This window comes from Oncorhynchus mykiss, chromosome 27 (genome assembly GCF_013265735.2).
Source record: "Oncorhynchus mykiss isolate Arlee chromosome 27, USDA_OmykA_1.1, whole genome shotgun sequence".
NCBI classification, from domain to species: domain Eukaryota; kingdom Metazoa; phylum Chordata; class Actinopteri; order Salmoniformes; family Salmonidae; genus Oncorhynchus; species Oncorhynchus mykiss.
The window spans coordinates 43,620,176-43,630,594 of NC_048591.1; the positions used below are offsets into that span (position 1 = coordinate 43,620,176).

Sequence of the window (10,419 nt, forward strand, 5' to 3'; positions counted from 1 at the left end):
GTGTGTGTGTGTGTGTGTGTGTGCACTCTTCGGCCGTGAGGCGAGCACCTTCTCCGTGCATGGACTTTCTAGAACATACTTCACTCTTGGCTAAGACGCCGTCACCGACCGGACACACACACACCAGACGCCATGGAGGACTGACAGGCTTGTTGTCGGGTTGGGATAGTATTAGAATACTATTGTAAAAATCATTGGATTGGAACCAGGATGGTATGAGTTAACCATGAGTTAACGTGGTTTATTTTCTTCCCCTGAGCCTGTTAACCGTCGGTCGGTGGAGTCTACTATGGTACACGCCAGTCCTGTCGGCACGTCCCAGGGCATGTGTGGTGGAATATGGTATGGTACCTCTGTTGTCACTCTGACCGAGTCGCTCCTCTAGGTGGGTACTGGGCACACCACTGCACCCCCTTTAGACTAGTACCACTTCCCAAACGGCACCCTATTTCCTATGAGGTGTACTACTTTTGACCGGGACCCGTAGGGCTATGGCCAAAAATAGGGAATTAGGTACCATTTTAGGACTGCCTAGGAAGTGGTCAACACTGACACTAGTGTGTGTTTTTTTGTGTGTTTTTTTTTAACAATGGTTGGAGTTAGTTAGTGTGAGTTAGTAGTTGGAGTGAGTTAGTGGTTTTGTACTTGCTGTGTAATCCTACTTCCTGTTGTGGTGGTTGGTGCAGGAAGTAACATCACGAAGAAGCACTTTTCTCCCCACTTTCAGATTGTGGAAGTGTACATTTGGAGGTTCTTGTGTGAACTCGCTCGCGCGGCTTGTTTTTCGAGACCCAAGCGCAGAATGACAACCATTTATCTCTGTATGCCAGGCGACTCAGTAATGGAGATGTAGCCTCTTGTTTGAGAACAAAATACTGTCCACTTGTATTTTTAAACAGACTCAAACCTCAAGCTCCAGACATTTTTAAAAGAGATCAGTCTCAACCTGCCAGGTACAGTCCTGTCCTGAAATGGAATGTTAGCCATTTAGCCTAGCGGTTTACCTAGCGTGCTAAGCTAGGAAGTGTGTCCCAAATGGCACCCTATTCTCTACAATGGTGTATTACTTTTAACGGCAGTGAACAATAGTGAATCACAGTCAGTCAGTCAGTCAGTTAGCTAGCGAGGGGATGAAACATGTCCTGGAGTCAGCCAGTTAGCTAGCTAGTGACAGGATGAGGCATGTCCTGGAGTCAGCCAGTTAGCTAGCTAGTGACAGGATGAGGCATGTCCTGGAGTCAGCCAGTCAGTGAGCTAGCTAGTGATGGGATGAGGCATGTCCTGGAGTCAGCCAGTTAGCTAGCTAGTGACAGGATGAGGCATGTCCTGGAGTCAGCCAGTCAGTTAGCTAGCTAGTGATGGGATGAGGCATGTCCTGGAGTCAGCCAGTTAGCTAGCTAGTGATGGGATGAGGCATGTCCTGGAGTCAGCCAGTCAATTAGCTAGCTAGCTAGTGATGGGATGAGGCTTGTCCTGGAGTCAGTCAGCCAGTTAGCTAGCTAGTGATGGGATGAGGCATGTCCTGGAGTCAGTCAGCCAGTTAGCTAGCTAGCTAGTGATGGGATGAGGCATGTCCTGGAGTCAGCCAGTTTGCTAGCTAGTGACGGGATGAGGCATGTCCTGGAGTCAGCCAGTCAGTGAGCTAGCTAGTGATGGGATGAGGCATGTCCTGGCGTCAGCCAGCCAGTTAGCTAGCTGGTGATGGGATGAGGCATGTCCTGGAGTCAGCCAGCCAGTTAGCTAGCTAGTGATGGGATGAGGCATGTCCTGGAGTCAGCCAGTTAGCTAGCTAGTGACGGGATGAGGCATGTCCTGGAGTCAGCCAGCCAGTGAGCTAGCTAGTGATGGGATGAGGCATGTCCTGGAGTCAGCCAGTCAATTAGCTAGCTAGCTAGTGATGGGATGAGGCATGTCCTGGAGTCAGTCAGCCAGTTAGCTAGCTAGTGATGGGATGAGGCATGTCCTGGAGTCAGCCAGTCAGTGAGCTAGCTAGTGACGGGATGAGGCATGTCCTGGAGTCAGCCAGTTAGCTAGCTAGTGACGGGATGAGGCATGTCCTGGAGTTAGCCAGTCAGTTAGCTAGCTAGCTAGTGATGGGATGAGGCATGTCCTGGAGTTAGCCAGTCAGCCAGTCAGTTAGCTAGCTAGCAAGGGGATGAAACATGTCCTGGAGTCAGCCAGTCAGTTAGCTAGCTAGTGATTGGGTGAGGCATATCCTGGAGTCAGCCAGCCAGTTAGCTAGCGAGGGGATGAGGCATGTCCTGGAGTCAGTCAGCCAGTTAGCTAGCTAGTGATGGGATGAGGCATGTCCTGGAGTCAGTCAGCCAGTTAGCTAGCTAGTGATGGGATGAGGCATGTCCTGGAGTCAGCCAGTCAATTAGCTAGCTAGCTAGTGATGGGATGAGGCATGTCCTGGAGTCAGCCAGTCAGTGAGCTAGCTAGTGACGGGATGAGGCATTTCCTGGAGTCAGTCAGTGAGCTAGCTAGTGACGGGATGAGGCATGTCCTGGCGTCAGCCAGCCAGTTAGCTAGCTGGTGATGGGATGAGGCATGTCCTGGAGTCAGCCAGCCAGTTAGCTAGCTAGTGATGGGATGAGGCATGTCCTGGAGTCAGCCAGTTAGCTAGCTAGTGACGGGATGAGGCATGTCCTGGAGTTAGCTAGCTAGCTAGCTAGTGATGGGATGAGGCATGTCCTGGAGTTAGCCCGTCAGTTAGCTAGCTAGCTAGTGATGGGATGAGGCATGTCCTGGAGTTAGCCAGTCAGCCAGTCAGTTAGCTAGCTAGCGAGGGGATGAAACATGTCTTGGAGTCAGCCAGTCAGTTAGCTAGCTAGTGATTGGGTGAGGCATATCCTTGAGTCAGCCAGCCAGTTAGCTAGCGAGGGGATGAGGCATGTCCTGGAGTCAGCCAGTCAGTTAGCTAGCTAGCTAGTGATGGGATGAGGCATGTCCTGGAGTCAGTCAGCCAGTTAGCTACCTAGTGATGGGATGAGGCATGTCCTGGAGTCAGCCAGTCAATTAGCTAGCTAGCTAGTGATGGGGTGAGGCATATCCTGGAGTCAGCCAGCCAGTTAGCTAGCGAGGGGATGAGGCATGTCCTGGAGTCAGTCAGCCAGTTAGCTAGCTAGTGATGGGATGAGGCATGTCCTGGAGTCAGCCAGTCAATTAGCTAGCTAGCTAGCGATGGGATGAGGCATGTCCTGGAGTCAGTCAGCCAGTTAGCTAGCTAGTGATGGGTTGATGCATGTCCTGGAGTCAGTCAGCCAGTTAGCTAGCTAGTGATGGGATGAGGCATGTCCTGGAGTCAGCCAGTCAATTAGCTAGCTAGCTAGTGATGGGATGAGGCATGTCCTGGAGTCAGCCAGTCAGTGAGCTAGCTAGTGACGGGATGAGGCATGTCCTGGAGTCAGTCAGTGAGCTAGCTAGTGACGGGATGAGGCATGTCCTGGAGTCAGCCAGTTAGCTAGCTAGTGACGGGATGAGGCATGTCCTGGAGTTAGGCCGTCAGTTAGCTAGCTAGCTAGTGATGGGATGAGGCATGTCCTGGAGTTAGCCAGTCAGCCAGTCAGTTAGCTAGCTAGCTAGCGAGGGGATGAAACATGTCCTGGAGTCTGCCAGTCAGTTAGCTAGCTAGTGACGGGGTGAGGCATATCCTGGAGTCAGCCAGCCAGTTAGCTAGCGAGGGGATGAGGCATGTCCTGGAGTCAGCCAGTCAGTTAGCTAGTGACGGGATGAGGCATGTCCTGGAGTCAGCCAGTCAGTTAGCTAGCTAGTGATGGGATGAGGCATGTCCTGGAGTCAGCCAGTCAATTAGCTAGCGAGGGGATGAAACATGTCCTGGAGTCAGCCAGTCAGTTAGCTAGCTAGCGAGGGGATGAGGCATGTCCTGGAGTCAGCCAGTCAGTTAGCTAGCGAGGGGATGAAACATGTCCTGGAGTCAGCCAGTCAGTTAGCTAGCTAGTGACGGGATGAGGCATGTCCTGGAGCCGATCCATAGGAGAGGTAATGAGTTTTATAGATTAGCAGTGTCAGGCAGGCTGGAGCAGCATCCTGATTTAATGACACACAGCAACAAGATGAGCAGGTGTTTCTTCCCCCTCAGCTCTGCTGCTAGTCCCAACCAGGCCTTTACCTCAGCCCTAATCACTGCTAGGCTAGCCCACGCTGGCCTGCGTTCAGTAAGCACGACACAAATAGCTTTTTTTCAGGTGTGTTTAGCGTTTGGGATTGATACATTGACTATATTGGTGTTGTCCGCGTTTCTGAAAGACCCGTTGGAGGACCTATTTTTGAGGTTTTGTGTGTGTGTGTGTACGACGGGTGTGTGTGTGTACGACGTGTGTGTGTGTGTGTTTGTAGGATTTAGTATTGTCTAGCTGTTCTACTCTTAAAGGGGCATTCAGTCAGTCAGGGGCGGGCCCCACCACACACACACCTCCCATTCCACACCATGCTCCTCAATATTAATCCACCATTACTTCCCCCAAGCGCTCTCTCTCTCTCTCTCTCTCTCTCTCTCTGTCTCTCTGTCTCTCTGTCTCTCTGTCTCTCTGTCTCTCTGTCTCTCTGTCTCTCTGTCTCTCTCTCTCTCTCTGTCTCTCTGTCTCTCTGTCTCTCTGTCTCTCTGTCTCTCTGTCTCTCTGTGTCTCTGTGTCTCTGTGTCTCTGTGTCTCTGTGTCTCTCTCTGTCTCTCTGTGTCTCTGTGTCTCTCTCTGTCTCTCTCTGTCTCTTTCTCCTTCTCTCTCTCTCTCTCTCTCTCTCTGTCTCTCTCTGTCTCTCTCTCTTTGTCTCTCTCTGTCTCTCTCTCTTTGTCTCTCTCTGTCTCTCTCTCTCTCTCTCTCTCTCTGTCTCTCTCTCTGTCTCTCTCTCTGTCTCTCTCTCTGTCTCTCTCTCTCTCTCTCTCTGTCTCTCTCTGTCTCTCTCTGTCTCTCTCTGTCTCTCTCTGTCTCTCTCTGTCTCTCTCTGTCTCTCTCTCTGTCTCTCTCTCTGTCTCTCTCTCTGTCTCTCTCTCTCTCTCAAATTCAAATTCAAATTCAAGCTGCTTTATTGGCATGAAAAACATTGTGTCAATATTGCCAAAGCAACAATGTATACAATATACATTGTAACAAAATTGTAAATGATAGCAAATAATAATATAAAATGGTAGTAAATAATAATACAAAAATAAATACAATAAAATGGTAACAGTCTACAGTAAACATTAATAATTATAGTAATAACAATAATAGTAATAATAAGTAAGTTACTGTTTACTATGCAGATGTTATTATTCAGTGTCCCTCAGGCTATGGCAGGAAAATACATATTTGGCTGCAAGAGGAGCCATTGCTCCTTCGCCCATGAGTATTCTTAGTTTTTCCTCTGGGTTCAATTTGTAAAAATGTGGAATATATGTAGTCATTTCTGTGAATAATGAATCTCTTTGTGAGGAATATTTATCACAGTAAAGGAGAAAGTGCATCTCTGTCTCTACCTCCCCTGTCATGCAGTGACCACATACACGCTCCTCTTTGGGTAGCCATGTCTTTTTATGTCTGCCGGTTTCTATTGCCAATCGGTGGTCACTCAGCCTGTACTTGGTAAGGATCTGTCTCTGCTTCGTATCTCTGACAGAGTAGAGATAATCAGCCAATTCATATTCTCTGTTTAGGGTCAGATAGCAATTTAGTCGGCTTTGGGATTTTGTTTCGTTTTTCCAGTATTGTAAGTATGATTCCTTTGATTGGTTCATGATTTTGTTTATTGGAATTCTTTCTTTTGAAGCAGTGCTGGTGTCAGCTTGATTGGTGAGGTCCAACACCAGCTGACTGAGAGGGCTCGTTTCTGGGCTCAGCTCTTGGGCTTGAAGTGCTTTAAATTGCAGACTCGAATTTGGACTTGAATTTAGATGTAGCCAAAATTTTAATGATCTTTTCTGTATTTTCATTATTACTGGAAAACGGCCCAATTCTGCCCTACATGCATTAGTTGGTGTATTTCTCTGGACTTGTAGAATTTTCCGACAGAATTCTGCATGTAGGGTTTCAATTGGATGTTTGTCCCACATTTTAAAATCCAGTTTATTGAGTGGCCCCCAAACCTCACTTCCATAAAGTGCTATTGGTAGGATTACACTGTCAAATATTTTAGTCCAAATTCTAATTGGGATGTTGATTTTGAATAATTTCATTTTTATTGCATACATTGCTCTGCGGGCTTTTTCTTTGAGTGCCTTCACTGCCATATTAAAGTTTCCCGATGCAGATATGGTCAGACCAAGGTAGGTGTAATTTTTTGTGTGTTCAATTAAGGTGTTGTTCAGGGTGAATTTACATTTTTGTTTCTGACATCTGGGTTTTTTTTGGAAAATCATGATTTTAGTTTTTTGGAAATTTACTGCCAGGGCCCAATTATGGCAATATTGCTCCAGAATATTAATGTTTTGTTGAAGACCTTCTTTGGTTGGTGATAGAAGTACCAAGTCATCAGCATATAGCAGGTATTTCACCTCTGTGTCAAATAGTGTGAGTCCTGGGGCTGGAGATTGGTCCAACATGTCTGCTAATTCATTGATATAAATGTTGAAAAGATTTGGACTCAAATTGCAGCCTTGTCTCACACCTCGACATTGTGAAAAAAATTCTGTTCTTTGGTTTTTGATTTTTATTGCACACTTGTTTTCTGTGTACATACATTTTATTAAGTCATACACCTTACCACCAAGCCCACTTTGTAGAATTTTGTAGAATAGCCCTTCGTGCCAAATCGAATCAAATGCTTTTTTAAAGTCAATAAAGCAAGCAAAGATTTTGCCCTCTTTTTTTTGGTGGACGTGTTTATTAATTAGTGTGTGTAAGGTGTATATATGGTCAGTAGTGCGATGGTTAGGGAGAAAGCCAATTTGACATTTACTTATTACATTTTTTTCTTGAAGAAAGGTTTGAATTCTTGAATTCAAAATGCTACAGAAAATCTTTCCCAAGTTACTGTTGACGCAAATTCCCCTGTAATTATTGGGGTCTGATTTGTCTCCACTTTTGTGGATAGGGGAGATGAGCCCCTGGTTCCAGACATCAGGGAAGCAGCCAGAAGTTAAAACCATGTTGAACAATTTAAGCACAGCATTTTGCAACTCAGGTGTGCTGTTTTTCAGCATTTCATTTCTGATGTTGTCTACACCACAAGCCTTTTTTGATTTAATAGATTTTAGCTTTTCATTTAGTTCTTGTTGGGTTATTGGGTAATCTAATGGATTTTGGTTGTTTTTAATGACTGATTCCAGGATGTTCAATTTTTCTTTAATTTCTAATTGGTTCTGGTTTAAGTCTTTTTGTGGGATGTTTTTGTATAGATTATCAAAGTAAGTTTTCCAAATTCCTACATCTTGTATGGCTAATTCTTGTGGCTTTGTTGTGCTTAAATTGTTCCACATGTCCCAGAACTGATTTTGGTCAATTGCGTTTTCAATTTCATCAAGTGTCTTGTTGGTATAATTCAATTTCTTGCATTTCAGTGTTTGTTTATACTGTTTCAGAGTTTCAAAGTATTCATATCGTAGCTCTGGGTTGTTTTGCTGCTTATGTTTTTTGTTTGACATTTGTCTTAGGTGTTTTCTAATTGTTTTACATTCATTATCAAACCATTTGTCAGTAACATTTTGATTTTTGCTTCTGATGTTGCATCGCTTTGGTTTTCTCAAATTTGCTTTCGATGCTGCTTTTTGGAATATGCAGTTGATGTTTTGGGTAGCTGAATTGACACCATCTTTATTGTTTTGGTACTGTGAGTTATTGAAAAACTGTATAGAGTTCATCATTTCATTTGAGTTCAATGTTTCAATGAACGCCTCTGCACTGTTTGGAGCCCATCTGAACGATTGGTTTATGTTGTAAAGTTTATTGGGCTGTTTTTTTGAATGAATATTGCCGGTTAATTTCTTCAGAAACACGTTGATCTGACTGTGATCTGACAATGGTGTCTGTGGTCTGACAGTGAATGCACTAATGGAGGAGGGGTCAATGTCAGTGATGGCATAATCGACTACACTTGTCCCAAGAGCTGAGCAGTAAGTAAACTGACCTAAAGAGTCCCCTCTGATTCTACCATTAAGCATGTACAGGCCTAAGGCTCGACAGAGATGTACTAACTCTTTTCCATTTTTGTTCAGTGTTTGGTCAGGACTGTTTCTATTATTTATAATAGGGCTACTGTACAAGGAGGGGTGTCCAAATATGTGGTGGTTACCTCCCGCATCAGTGTAGTCAGGCTCAGAACCTGTTCTTGCATTGAAATCTCCACAAAGAAGCACTTTACCCTGCGCCTGAAATGTAATGATTTCTGTCTGGAGATTGTCAAAAAACTGATCATCATAATATGATGAATCTGAAGGAGGAGCATAAGCTGCACATATGTATACATCATTGTCACAATAGATTGTACCTTTGTTAAGTTTTAGCCAAATGTGAGTGGTACCTTTTTTCATTTCATTCAGTGCTAAGTCCTGCTTATGCCAAATGATGATTCCACCTGAGTCTCGGCCCCGTTTAACATTTTTATGTTTGATTGATGGTAGTAAACTTTCTCTATAGCCTGAGGGACACTGAGTATCTATGTCTCCACGACACCATGTTTCCAGTAGGATTATGATGTCCTGTCCCTTGATGTTTTTAATCAATTCTGGATTAGTTGTTTTATAACCAAAATGTGAAGAGTATAGGCCCTGGATATTCCAAGAGCTGATAGTTAATGATCTCATTTATAATAAGTGATATTCACTGGTTTGAGTAAAGTACATCGAAAAAAACAAAAAAAATAAAATATGTATATATACACATATACATATATATACATACATATATACACACATACATACATATATACATACATATATATATACATATATACATACATACACATACACATACATACACATATATACATACATACATACACACACACACACACACATACATACACACACACACATACATACATACATATATATATACATATATATACACATACATATATATATATATATATACACACATACATGCACATACACATATACACACATACATACATACATACACACACACGCGCACACACACACACACACACACACACACACACACACACCATTACATATAATAATTATTATAATACCGGTGTCAATACATTTAGGAATATTTGTAAACAAATGAATAAGAATGGAATAAGATTGCATTGTACTTATGTTATGTGCAATCTGCAACCCTGTGTGTTTGTGTGTGTGTGTGTGTGTGCGCGTGCGTGCCCGTGTGTGAATTAAAGGGACTGTCTAGCTCAGTAGTCTGCATATTAGTTGCAGTAGTTGGCGCACCTCTCCTATCTCTGATTGTTCTAGGGGTCTTCTGCCAGAGGTTACCTCAGCATATGTAGGCTGACAATCTAATTGATACATGGTGTGGACTGCATCATGTGGTCTACTTCCCTGAAGGGCAGTGTTCTGACCGACCCTGGAGTAGTGGTCAGAGCTGTGTTGTGATGGGCTGGGTCTAGTAGAGCTGTGTTGTGATGGGACAGGTCTAGTAGAGCTGTGTTGTGATGGGCCGGGTCTAGTAGAGCTGCGTTGTGATGGGCCGGGTCTAGTAGAGCTGTGTTGTGATGGGCCGGGTCTAGTAGAGCTGTGTTGTGATGGGCCGGGTCTAGTAGAGCTTTGTTGTGATGGGCCAGGTCTAGTAGAGCTGTGTTGTGATGGGCCAGGTCTAGTAGAGCTGTGTTGTGATGGGCCAGGTCTAGTAGAGCTTTGTTGTGATGGGCCAGGTCTAGTAGAGCTGTGTTGTGATGGGCCGGGTCTAGTAGAGCTGTGCTGTGTTGGGCCTGGTCTAGTAGAGCTGTGCTGTGTTGGGCCTGGTCTAGTAGAGCTGTGCTGTAATAAGCCATGTCTGGCTCTTTTCTCCTCGGGATGGTGGAGGTACTGTTGTTTCAGAAGGTGGGGCGGGGGACCTTTGTTGCTGGGGTGATGGGTGTGTGGGTCCCTGCCAAGTGTTGCATCTTTTAGGTCCTTGGCAAAGGTTCTGATACTGTCCTGATCAAGATGTATATTATCATATAAGTGTTGACATGTCAGAGTGGGGTGGTGAGCCGTTCTGACGTTGAGCAGTGAGGCACAGTCCACAGTGATCTGTTGATTTATTTTGTCGATCAACTTTTCTGGGAAGTCTTTTCTTGGTAGGAGGGTGGACACAACTATATTGGTTGTTGGGAACATAGCCTGTGCCCGTTCTGCCACTCTTCTCACTGCCCCAGATACATTTTCACCTTTGGCATGAAGGTCGTTTGTGCCAGTGTGGATGATGATGTTGTCAGGGGTGTCAATCCTGGTCTGACTGAGTAGCTGCATTGCACTCTCAGTTGTAGGACACCAGAACTTATACACCTGGTGTCTAGGGAATA

General features: G+C 44.8%; 1 protein-coding gene across 2 annotated transcripts in view; it reads left to right on the forward strand.

Moving 5' to 3' along the window:
* usp32 (ubiquitin specific peptidase 32) overlaps nt 1-10,419 on the forward strand; it is a 127,368-nt gene that overhangs the window by 46,840 nt on the left and 70,109 nt on the right. The gene's annotated exons all lie outside the window — the stretch shown is intronic.